General features: G+C 34.2%; 1 long non-coding RNA gene across 1 annotated transcript in view; it reads left to right on the top strand.

Moving 5' to 3' along the window:
• LOC134808017 (uncharacterized) overlaps positions 1 to 10,040 on the top strand; it is an 87,054-nt gene extending 77,014 nt beyond the window's left edge. Inside the window, exon 3 of the long non-coding RNA XR_010149910.1 lies at positions 9,454 to 10,040. This is a non-coding gene — a long non-coding RNA (uncharacterized LOC134808017). The remainder of the gene's footprint in view (positions 1 to 9,453) is intronic.
• Positions 10,041 to 13,590: the final 3,550 nt, after the last annotated feature.

The following is a 13,590-nucleotide window of genomic DNA, read 5'->3' as shown; positions in this document are numbered from 1 at the left end:
ACATCCAAGTTAATGGTCACTTCATTTTCTTAAATGGTCATCTTGTTCTGTTTATCTTAGTCTTACTGATGTGAGCTGATGTTTGCTGTAACATCTCACTGACTATTCTTCCTTCTTTGAATCACTTTATTCTTCGATCCCAATACTCTTCCTTAGAACCTAATATACTAGAATGTAAGAGCAAACTGTCCGAATGTAGTGAAAGGAGACAAGACTTGAGCTTCTTTTTGAAGCAATTCAGCTGTTGACTCACCCTACAGTAAGAGGCAGAGTGTGAGAATATTGCCTAGAAGGTGACAATATAATTCACTTTTCTGAAGTATTGTAAGATGGAATTAACTCTCTCTCTCTCTCTGTGTGTGTGTGTGTGTGTGTGAATTACAGGTAGCTTCTAGATAAAAAAGAAAGAGGCTTCCAGAACACTGTCACTGAGAATTTGTCTTTTCCATAGTATACGTTATAGTGAAAATGACTATAAAGTAGAAACTTTTAATAATAAAAAATAAACTTTATAGGCTGCAATTATAATTTAGAATGTCAATATGAAATACATTTTTATTAACTGCGACTTTTTATAACACAAGATATATTTCTGATGATGTGGCATTTAAGTAAGAAAAGCAAAACATTTTAGTGTCATTTTATCCCTCCAATGAAAGACACAAATTACACTCAGGAAGACATGGAATTCTTAAAAGTAGTTAAGTGGGTGTTTGTCTTCATGAATTTCAAATACTAGTAAATAAAACTGTGCCTCCATTCATATTATTGCATATCTTTCATCAAAGCAGCAGCAAATAAAATTTTTAGTTTTTTATTTGTAAATGTTTTTCAATCAAACACAAGAAATCAATTATCAATTTGTGTTTTCTCTTTTTTTCTTCATTATTCTGGCTAAACATGCATCAATTTTATTGACATTATCAAAGAACCAACTTAAAAAAAATTGTCGCTGATTTAATGTTTTTAGTTTCATTGATTTCTGTCCTAATTCTTACTATTTCTTTTCTTCAGCTTGCTTTAGGCTTATATTGCTCTTCATTCTCTAGTTTTCTAAGGTGGGCACTAGACTATTGATTTTAGGTTTTTCTTCTTTTCTAGCATATGCATTCAATGCTGTATATTTCTATGTAAGCACTGCTGCTCACAATATTAAATTACACAATATGTAAGTATGGCATGTCTATTAGTTCTGATCCACAAATTGGAGTTTTCCAAATTGAAGCCTTCTCTCCTGTTATGCAGTGTGTCTATTACCTGTTAAAATCCTTAGTCCCTACATTCATCATTTAGAATCATAAAATCTTAGATATATAAAGAATCATAAAATCTTAGATATATAAAGATACAATCCTTCCTGTACATATATTCCAATGATTAAACTAATACCCAGAGTAGTAAAATTACTTGCAGGGTGTTATCCAGTGGCTCCATCCCCTCTTACAGTGATTTCTACTGAGGACAATTGACCCGTAATATCCAGGAGATAGTGAGCTTCATTTAGAACCCGGTCTAGAGGTTGCCAACTTCACAGTACCCAGAAGCTGTATGGAGCTTAGTTACAATTTTAAAATATATGGCGCTCAGTAACTACAAAATGCCAGCCAAGCCAGTGATATAAGTGAGGATGGAGATAACGATACTGAATGAAAGAATGAATTTTTCTAACTCATCATTCTGATGTCATTTCTTCATAGCAGAGCATAAAATAAATACAAATACATTAAATTGTACGGTGGACTAATGGATGCGGTGAGTTTCTTTTCACCTTATTTATCTCCTGGAACTTACCTCCATACATGTGCTAATTAAACATCCTAACTGAGAGCAGGGGTTCTAAGATCTATCATGAAAGCATTGCCAAAAAGAAGACTAGGTGCTTGGGGCCCTGGAGACAGCTGAAAAGACAAGTCAAGGAAACTGGATGGCAGAAGGGAATACTGAATGCAAATTTCTTCTAACTGATTTTAAAATAAACTTCTATTAATTTTATCTATAATCTGTATAAAACTTGGTAAAGGATAGAATGATGATGAAACATTTTTATGAACCACGACATTTAAACACTTATTTATACAACTTTCTGAAGTACTGTATTTTCATTTACAGATCAGTCCCACAATTTCACAAACAAATGTGTTACTCTTTGCTAACAACAGTAATTAAAGTATATTGTGTCACACGGATCAAACTTGAAAGTGCCTTATCTAACAGGACATTTTATAAAATATCTTATCTCATTGCATTGGTGGAAAAATTCTTCAAGAATGTATAAAATATACCTTTTTATGCTAATGCATTACACAATTTAATAAAAGGAAATTAAATATCTCCAATAGTTTAACTTTTTCACATATATATCTTTCAATTCTTGTGCAGAAATTCAATCACTATCTTAAGGGAACACTATGTAGTGTTTATGTGGATTATTTCAGATACTTATGACTTTCAAGTGAAAAGAGAATCTCAAACTATAGAAAAGGTGGTTTTCAAAGCATAACAATGATGAGAATGGTAAGATCACTGATACTGTAAATGCAACCATAAGTCTTTTTTTCACAGGACTATTTTCATAATAGTAGAATATCAAGTAATCTCTACTAGGATTCAAAAGGATTAGAGAAATAAATGTTTGGTCCAAAACAAGAATATTTTAAAACATACTATAAATTATAGTCAGCAAAAATACAAAGTTAGTGTAAAATTAATGTAATGGAGACATAACCCTTTATGTTAAAAGTGAGCAGTTGCTTCTAATTCTGTTTCTGCTTTCCATAAATTGTAACCTCCATCAACCCAACAGAAAAACTACCTAACAAAGAGTTTAATTCCTTCTTCTTTCCTTCTCTGTGTGGATTTGGGAAATCAGTCTTATTTTCCCGGACATCACCCCTCCCTTTATAAAGTGATAACGATAATAGTTTCTTAGTGAGGATTGTTAGAGACGGTGTCAATGCAGCACTTAGCATAAGACCTGGTACTTTGCCAGTGATAAAAAATTGGTGGTCACCATAATTAATTGCCATCATTTTTATACATACGTGGAGAAGAGACAAGACCAAGGGGGTGAGAAATAGACACAACTGGGTTCAAATTCTTCTGTGCCTCCTATAATTTTTGTGCTCTTGTAAAAATTAGTTAATTTCTCTCAGTCTACGTTTTCTTATTAATAAATGATGGGCTAATGATCGCCTCTTACAGTGCTGGGTGAGGGTTAAATGAGATTAAAAGTGCAGCCCACCTAGTAACAATTAGGTTAATAGGAGAAACTAATACATGTTTTCTTTCTTTATTTTCCCCAGAACTACTTAACAATATACATACTGATCCATTGTGGAATTATTAAGGAAAATACATTGAAATAGGTGGCATTCTTGTCAAAGATATATATGGATGGATACATAGGTAGGTAGATAGAGAGAACTATTTCATTATTTGCATGTAATTGCACCTTGCTTTTAGGACAAACTGCTACAGGAAAACATGTATTTATAAAAGTCCAAAAATGACAAAATTATCGAAGAAATATTTTGCAAAGAGAATAAAAACTATGAATGTACCCCCTGCTTGATGTTCAACAGCTCTTACTACACATTTCAAAGTCAAAGATGGCATGTGGTTTCCTATCTGAAATTGACAGTCACCCTGTTTTCCTTCATTGACCTCTTTTTATAAGTTTTATCCCTTTAAATGGATCACAAGCACTTATCCAGTTCACTCCATAGACAGGTAGCAACAAGAGGAACATTATATTTAACCTTTGCCGGTCAGTAAACTTTGAAATTTTAGTTTATCTTGAATATAGTATCTAATAAAGTGGGTGGTGTTATTAATGCCAACATTTCTTTTTTTAAACACTCATTACTCTCACTTTAAATACTTTCATGCCACATTTATATTTTTATGTTGTAATCTGCTATAGAAAATGCCTTAACTGAGGTATTTTTGTATATTTACAACTTATAAGGTAGAATATGATTTTAAAAGACAACAAAATACAGTGTTGGGAATTGCAGAAAAATTAATATTTTTGGGTTTGTATTTTTGAAGTCTCAGTACTCAATGCCAACTGTAGATATAGCATTCTTTGACTCTAGATTTCTGGACCAAAAAAAAAATGCAATCAAGTTGTGCTTGGCAAAGCATTTTAAATCCATCTTCTACCTCTCTTGCCTAGCCAGAGGTCTCTCAAGAACCACTCAAATTGTTCTTTAGTGGCATGGAGAACATTGTGAGATGGCAAATGCTAGATTATTGGATCAAATAAATATCAAGATTAGTGATCTGCACTAGTAATGATCTGGATCGCTGGAGAACTCCATTGCAGCCTAGGAGGCAAGCCAATTAAAAAGAATAATTGGTTTCCCATCCCACTACCAGTTAAGGAGACTCCACACTTTGCAGAATTAAGAGGCAAAGAAGACAATGGGGAGGCAATGGGTTGTCACAGAGCTAATAATCCACACCCACTTACAAAGTCACCAGAAGGAGCTTCAGCATCACTATCACATAGGTTGACAGCCATGAACAAGAAATAGATTATTTAAATAAATGTTATCTCCCCAGGAGTTAACCCAGATTGCACTATAAATTCATCCCACAAATAAGCTTGCTTACATGCTTGCATGCAAATTTTAAGTGTAAAATTCATTGAAACTTTGTTGATAATAGTAACTTAGTCAAACACTTTTAATAAGCTATATAATCCACTAAAAGTTGACTAGTGAAATTAGAATACACCATAAATAGAATGTCATGTAACTACTAAAAAAAGCTTCACATATATATATAAACTATATATATAAAATATATATATAAATAATAAATATAAATATATTTTTATATAAAATATATATAATATAAAAAATATAAATATATATTATATATAAATATATATTATATATATAAAAATATATATTATATATATAAAAATATATATTATATATATAAAAAATTATATATAATATATAATATATAAATATATGTATATATAAAAAATTGTATACACACACCCCCAAGATAAATTTAAAGATTTTTTAAGGAGAGAAAAAAAAGTATAGAACTTTGCAGAGAAAATGAAGATTAACAAATATAGGCATTTACTTTATTTAAAAAGACACCTCTAAAAATTAGTAACAATGGTCACTTCTCAGGAGGAGTTAAGGTCAGAGTACATGGTGTTTGACTGTTTTTGTTAATTTCGAATTTTTACTCATACAAAAGGCCCATTTCCTGATGGGATTCATGCTCATGAATGAATCCAACATTCATGTCAAAAGATGTTACCAAAATTGCAGTACCATTTATCTATGAAGTTATTTTGAGCACTGAATATTTATTATATTTTCTTAGAAATATATCAAAATAAATATTCACCAAAAGAAATATTAGCAAATAGGCTCTTTGTGCTTGTATAATCTTCTTTCTCTTTTCCTTCTTCTTCCTCTTCTTCTTCTCCTTGTCCTTCTCTCCTGTTTAAGCCTCCTTTAAAATTAGGAATTTAATTGTGGTGTCTGGAATAGTTACACTATCTTCTTTAGGAAAAAAGAAAAGTAAAACAGCAAGAAAATGCCCATAGATGATAGAAACAAAATTTGAGAGAAAGTTTTCAGATAATTTTTAAGATGGCTAAATTTGAGGGCATTTGCTTGTACTGCCAAAAGAGTTCTTTAGTTTGCTGACAAACTCTGCAAAATTGAACTAAATTAGCAGTGTTAAGAAGCCCTCATTGTTCAATTCCCACCTATGAGTGAGAACATGCGGTATTTGGTTTTTTGTCCTTGCGATAGTTTGTTGAGAATGATGGTTTCCAGCCTCATCCATGTCCCTACAAAGGACATGAACTCATCCTTTTTTATGGCTGCATAGTATTCCCTGGTGTATATGTGCCACATTATTGAACAATGAGAACACATGGACACAGGAAGGGGAACATCACACACCGGGGACTGTTGTGGGGTAGGGGGAGGAGGGAAGGATAGCATTAGGTGATATACCTAATGCGAAATGACGAGTTAATGGGTGCAACACACCAACATGGCACATGTATACATACATAATAAACCTGCACGTTGTGCACATGTACCCTAAAACTTACTTAAAAGTATAATAATAAAAAAGAAGCCCTCACAGAATGCCTTTCATTAAAATTGCGTCAGAGTGTAAAAGCATCTTCAGAGAATTCTGCACTTTATCAGTTCTTCTGGGAGGATTTGAAACAAAAAAGCTTTCTTATGAGGCAGGATGATGTATTATAGTAGCTAGGAGTGTGGCCTCTAGAGTCATACTCCCTGGGTTCAAATTCCAGCACAGCCACTTCTCTCTACAGAGCTTTGGACAATTTCTCAAATGTTCTGCACCTGTTTCCTCATCTGTCCTAGTCAGATAATAATAGTAGATTCCTTGCAAAGTTGTGAGGATCAAGTGATTAATATAATGCACCTAAGCCATGCCTAGAAGATAATGTTTTGTAAGCATTGATTATTCGTGTCTTGGTATTATTATTTTTATCTGCCAATAAAAATACTGAATTATCATGTGTATGCCATTCTAACATGCAGACATAGCAAGTAAAAAACCATCAATTTATCATCATTAAACCTGTGTTTTATTCTGACAACCTGTGTTTTATTCTGACTCTATCACCTATTGGGTATGTGACCTTGGGAATGTCACTTCATGTCTCCTGGGGTGATTAAGACACTAAGTCTGGCTTCTCCACTGAAAAATGGGGTTCACTTATCTGATTGTCTTGAAAATCAAATGCAATTTTCTTAGAAAGTAAATACCAATGTTGAAATGTTATATACACGTGAAATTAGTAATGACAGGAGAAAGTATAACAGTAGAAATAAAAATAAGAGTAAGAAGAGTAATTTATGTTAATCATAGAAAAAAGGAATAAACAGAAAAAATAAAAGAAAAATAATATTTCGTAAATCATAATGTTCACATTGAGTCCTATTTTTGCAAGTATTTTAAAACTTTGCTTATGCTTTATATCATATATTTTGAACAACTGCATAAACGATATCTTGCTATAGTTTTATAGCAAGAAGTCGTGCAAACTTCTTTTATACTTATGAAAAGTCTTCAGGCTTATTAACTTAATACACATAAGACTGGTTCATTTATTTTAAATTGCAAATAAAATTCCATTATATTAACAAACTCTATTTATTTCTGACCTTGCTGAGGGACAGAATTTATTTTGCTGTTACAAATTGTACTTCAATGAATATCTTCATACAAATACCTTTTGCACTTGTGTATAAATTTTATCATGAATACATTCCGAGAAATAGAATTGCTGGATTTCATGGCATATGTATCTACACTTTTGTTAAATTTTGTCAGATTTCTCTCTGAAGTGGTCATCTGTCTTATTGAGTATAGCAAGCAGAAATATTTGAAAACTCTATATTTTCCCCTGTATATTTATCCTTAAATGGAAGGTCACTTCCGTTTAAATTGTATATTCCAGAATATTGTATCTACCACCCTTCACTGTTCATTTGAATTTTGGCAAATTTCTCTTTTAGACTTACTTACATTCTGAGTATTTGTTGACTGTCATAGACTCAAGCCCAATTCCAGCTTCCACATCTCTCAAAATTCTTACTGAACTGACATTTTATTAAAGATGAATTAACAATACTGATTATAAATTCCCTGAATTTATACCTTAGTAGTCTAAGCCAGCATTTCTCGAATCTGTTGGCCTGAAGACATGTTTACACTCTAAAATTTACTGAAGACCCCAAATAGTTTTTATTTATGTAGTTTCTTTCTTTGATATCTGTATTGTATTATGATATTGGAAATTAAAGCAGAAATTTTAAAAAATATGTATGTATCAATTCATTCTTAAATAGGAAAGATAAATCAATTATATGCTAACATGAGTAATATACTTTTATAGATAAAATAATTATGTTTTCCAAAACAAGATTTAATGAGAAGCCTGGTTTTCTCCTTTGCAAATGTCTTTAATGTCTGTCTTAATGGAAGAGAGTTACATTCTCATATCTGCTTCTGAATTCAATTCGCTATGCTATGTTGTTTTCATTGAAGTGTATGAAGGAAATCTGCCCTCACAAAGATGTCTAATTGGAAAAAGATGAAGTCTTTTAATAGTTTTTGCAAATAATTGTAGATATTCTTCTTTGAAAGTACGTCAAAACTCAACAAGCATGGTTTCTTAAAGGTTAACTTCAAAATGGAGTCCGAATCTCTATCATAAATTGTACATCGTGTGTTACATTAAAATCTATTCTTATCTTGTGCTCAGAATGTATTTTTCACCTATTTATTACTGTGTAGCATTTTTTTTTTTTTTTTTTTTTTTTTTTTTGAGACAGAATCTTGCCTTGTTGCCCAGGCTGGAGTGTAATGGCGCGATCTTGGCTTATTGCAAGCTCTGCCTCCCGGGTTCACACTATTCTCCTGCCTCAGCCTCCCACGTAGCTGGGACTACAGGCTCCCACCACCACGCCCAGCTAATTTTTTTTGTATTTTTAGTAAAGACGGGGTTTCACCGTTTTGGCCAGGATGGTCTCGATTTCCTGACCTCGTGATCCACCTGCCTCGCCTCCCGAAGTGCTGGGATTACAGGCGTGCGCCACCGTGCGCTGCTTGTGTAGCACTATTATGCGGTAAGGAGTTAATACAGCAGACCTGATTTGCTCCGATTAAAAAGGCTTACTTTCGGGGTTGGCCGTGGTTTGCATCTGGGAACTCGGCTTTTGGAATGTTCCCGACATTAATTAATAAAACTGTTTTGCCCACCTGGGGCACTGAACAACTGCTTTCCTTTAGGGAGTCTGGAATTTTAGTAGCAGTAGCTGGTCATTGTGCCTACGTGTCCAGCTTCCAGTGAAAACTCTGAACTCTGAGTCTCAACTAGGCTTCCCAGGGCAGAAACACTGCACATATTTTGCTGCATTTCAGTGCCAGAGAAAGAAGTGATTTCTCTGTGAACTCTCCTAGAAGAATGAGAACTTCTGAAGCCTGTCTTTGGATTACTCCAAACTCCACCTGATGTTTTTTTTTTTTTTGTCGTTCCCGATTGCTATTATAAGCTACGGTCTGCCTTTGAGATCTGTGAGTCCCTAAAATAATGATGCATCAGTCATTTGGAAATATTCAGTGAGATATTCAGATCTCCTAAAAGTTGGCATATTTCATCATAGAACATCAAGAAAAAATCACTATTGTTAACATCTCCATCAGTCTCTTCAGAAAACTGTTCATGTATGAGAAGCCATCGGTTTCATAGTTGCCAATAAACATTTTACAAGGTTCTAAGTTTTACTGGAAAGTTCAAATTTTCCATTGGCAATAAATACTATCATTTTTACCCTTGACAGCTACCTTTTGTTTGTTTTCTAGAAAATTTCTGCTGGATATGCAAGCCTGAGAAAACCTAGTTTGTCTCTGTCTTATTTTTTTCAGGTGAATATCATGTTCCATGAAAGAAGGGTTAGTTCAGCCTGCAACTCAAACAAGTACAGATATTCTTCCATGGAATGACCATCATACTTGGATTGTAATAAAAATGCTTTAGGCAAACTTCTCATTTCATCCTTGGCATATTAAAAATATGTATGTTTAAGGCTTGAAACTTAACACTGTGTTTTAATGTTTCAGTAAGGTAATTCTTAAATAAAATTGGCATTTTTAAAAAAGCCCTCTCTCACCACTCCTACTCAACATAGTGTTGGAAGTTCTGGCCAGGGCAATTAGACAGGAGAAAGAAATAAAGGGTATTCAATTAGGAAAAGAGGAAGTCAAATTGTCCGTTTGCAGATGACATGATTGTATATCTAGAAAACCCCATTGTCTCAGCCCAAAATCTCCTTAAGCTGATAAGCAACTTCAGCAAAGTCTCAGGATATAAAATCAATGTACAAAAATCACAAGCATTCTTATACACCAACAACAGACAGAGAGCCAAATTATGAGTGAACTCCCATTCACAATTGCTTCCAAGAGAATAAAATACCTAGGAATCCAACTTACAAGGGATGTGAAGGACCTCTTCAAGGAGAACTACAAACCACTGCTCAATGAAATAAAAGAGGATACAAACAAATGGAAGAACATTCCATGCTCATGGGTAGGAAGAATCAATATCGTGAAAATGGCCATACTGCCCAAGGTAATTTATAGATTCAATGCCATCCCCATCAAGCTACCACTGACTTTCTTCACAGAATTGGAAAAAACTACTTTAAAGTTCATATGGAACCAAAAAAGAGCCCGCATTGCCAACTCACTCCTAAGCCAAAAGAACAGAGCTGGAGGCATCACACTACCTGACTTCAAACTATACTACAAGGCTACAGTAACCAAAACAGCATGGTACTGGTACCAAAACAGAGATATAGATCAATGGAACAGAACAGAGCCCTCAGAAATAACGCCGCATATCTACAACTATCTGATCTTTGACAAACCTGAGAAAAACAAGCAATGGGGCAAGGATTCCCTATTTAATAAATGGTGCTGGGAAAACTGGCTGGCCATATGTAGAAAGCTGAAACTGCATCCCTTCCTTACACCTTATACAAAAATTAATTCAAGATGGATTAAAGACTTAAATGTTAGACCTAAAACCATAAAAACCCTAGAAGAAAACCTAGGCATTACCATTCAGGACATAGGCATGGGCAAGGACTTCATGTCTAAAACACCAAAAGCAATGGCAACAAAAGCCAAAATTGACAAATGGGATCTAATTAAACTAAAGAGCTTCTGCACAGCAAAAGAAACTACCATCAGAGTGAACAGGCAACCCACAAAATGGGAGAAAATTTTCACAACCTACTCATCTGACAAAGGGCTAATATCCAGAATCTACAATGAACTCAAACAAATTTACAAGAAAAAAACAAACAACCCCATCAAAAAGTGGGCAAAAGACATGAACAGACACTTCTCAAAAGAAGACATTTATGCAGCCAAAAAACACATGAAAAAATGCTCACCATCACAGGCCATCAGAGAAATGCAAATCAAAACTACAATGAGACCATCTCACACCAGTTAGAATGGCAATTATTAAAAAGTCAGGAAACAACAGGTGCTGGAGGGGATGTGGAGAAATAGGAACACTTTTACACTGTTGGTGGGACTGTAAACTAGTTCAACCATTGTGGAAGTCAGTGTGGTGATTCCTCAGGGATCTAGAACTAGAAATACCATTTGACCCAGTCATCCCATTACTGGGTATATACCTAAAGGATTATAAATCATGCTGCTATAAAGACACATGCACACGTATGTTTATTGCAGCACTATTCACTATAGCAAAGACTTGGAACCAACCCAAATGTCCAACAATGATAGACTGGATTAAGAGAGTGTGGCACATATACACCATGGAATACTATGCAGCCATAAAAAATGATGAGTTCATGTGCTTTGTAGGGACATGGATGAAATTGGAAATCATCATTCTCAGTAAACTATCGCAAGGACAAAAAACCAAACACTGCATGTTCTCACTCATAGATGGGAATTGAACAATGAGAACACATGGACACAGGAAGGGGAACATCACACTCTGGGGACTGTTGTGGGGTGGGGGGAGGGGGGAGGGATAGCATTAGAGGATATACCTAATGCTAAATGACGAGTTAATGGGTGCAGCATACCAGCATGGCACATGTATACATATGTAACTAACCTGCACAGTATGCACATGTACCCTAAAACTTAAAGTATAATAATAATAAAATAAAATAAAATAAAAAAATAAAATAAAAAAGTGCCTGAAGTTTCATGTTGAAGAACTAATCGCAACTAGTACAGTTGCCACTAAACATCGCCTTGACTAAGATTTAAATTTCAACAAAGTGATATTATTATTAAAATGGTTTTGACTTCATAGATCCTGGAAGTGTTTCAGGGAGCCCCAATGGTGGACCACACTTTGGGAACCACTGTTCTAAGCTCTGTTCCATTTTGCCCTATTTACTGATTGAAATGTACTGATGGGGGTGGAGTGGTGATTAGGGTTACAGTGTTAATGCTACACACCTCAAAAAGCAACTTTTTTATAACAAAAAATAAATCCTCAATTTGCTTGGTGTTTCAGATCTTGCAACTCTAAGTGAGGATGATGATAAAATAAATGAATACATTTTCATTCTTTCTTGTCAGGTTGTTGAATTCTCTTCCAAAGGAATGAAAATCTCAAATATAAGCTTGAGGCTGGGGGTGATGGCTCACACCTGTAATCCCAGTATTTTGGGAGGCTGAGGTGGGAGGATTGCTTGAGCCCAGGAATTCAAGATCAGCATGGATAACATGGAAAGACTCCCATTTCTAAATATATATACATACATATACACATATATACACAAATATATATATGTATGTGTGTATATATATATATATGTATATTTTAAATTAGCTAGGTACGGTGGTGTGCTCCTGTGGTCACACCTACTCAGGAGGCTGAGGCAGGAGGTTCGCCTAAGCCAGGGAGGTCAAGGCTGCAGTGAGCTGTGATCATGCCACTACACTCTATCCTGGGTGTAGAGCCAGACCCTGGCATATATATATATATATAATGCTGGGAGGAGAAACACAAGCTTACATATATATATGTGTGTGTATATATATATATATTTTTGTGATTTATAGATATATATATACAAGGCTACAGTAACCAAATATATATATATATTTATTTATATATATCACAAAAAATATATATATACACACACATATATATATATGTAAGCTTGATTGTATTTCTCCTCCCAGACCCATCAGCAATAAGTAGAAATAGGCCCAGTGCCTGGAATATGGTTGTTTTAATCCTTTGTCTGAAGTGTGTATTTTTGCCTTTCTTGCATATCATTAATAATATATAAATAAATAAGAAAGAGAAAGAATACATGTAAAGGCCTGTGTTTGTCAGTGAGCTACTTTAAAGTGCGAATAACATTAGCAGATGAAATATGCATAATGTTCAGAATCGTTTTAACTTCAGGTGAGTTTATTATTTAATTTTTTATAAAACAGCCTGATAATTATAATTTCCATAAACTTCTGGCTTTTTTAGAAAAGCAAAAACAGCCAAACAAAATAAAAACATCAATGAGGTATTTAAAACTTGCCGAGAGAGTTTTATGGGAAAGATTGAACACGGGAATTACCCCTGCACACAGTACAGCATTTCACTGAAAATGAGATCCATTTATTGTCCTCACTCTCTCTTCTCACCCTCACAGTCGGCTCTCCTCTTTATCTAATTGTCCTCCAGTGAAAGCATTCTCCTTAGATCTTGCCTCTCAATTTCCCTGTCCTACTTATAGAGATCAACTGTGCTCCTTCCTTGTCTCTTGTTACCAAGTCTACTCACCTAGCCACCATTTACCACAACTGATAAATCAAAAGTGATAAACTGAGGAAAAAATGTGTTTGTCTTATAAATAAAAGATTGTTCAGTCAAAAAACAGGATGGGATTGGTTATAGGTAATGAAAATTATTTTTGTCACATATGCACATTAAAAATAAGGCAATTTGTCACATACACTGCTGAAGGACTTGAAGTAAATGATGCTGGAAATGGAAAG

The sequence above is a fragment of the Pan troglodytes genome, chromosome 13 (assembly GCF_028858775.2).
Source record: "Pan troglodytes isolate AG18354 chromosome 13, NHGRI_mPanTro3-v2.0_pri, whole genome shotgun sequence".
NCBI classification, from domain to species: Eukaryota; Metazoa; Chordata; class Mammalia; order Primates; family Hominidae; genus Pan; species Pan troglodytes.
This window is presented reverse-complemented; position numbering and strand designations above follow the sequence as displayed.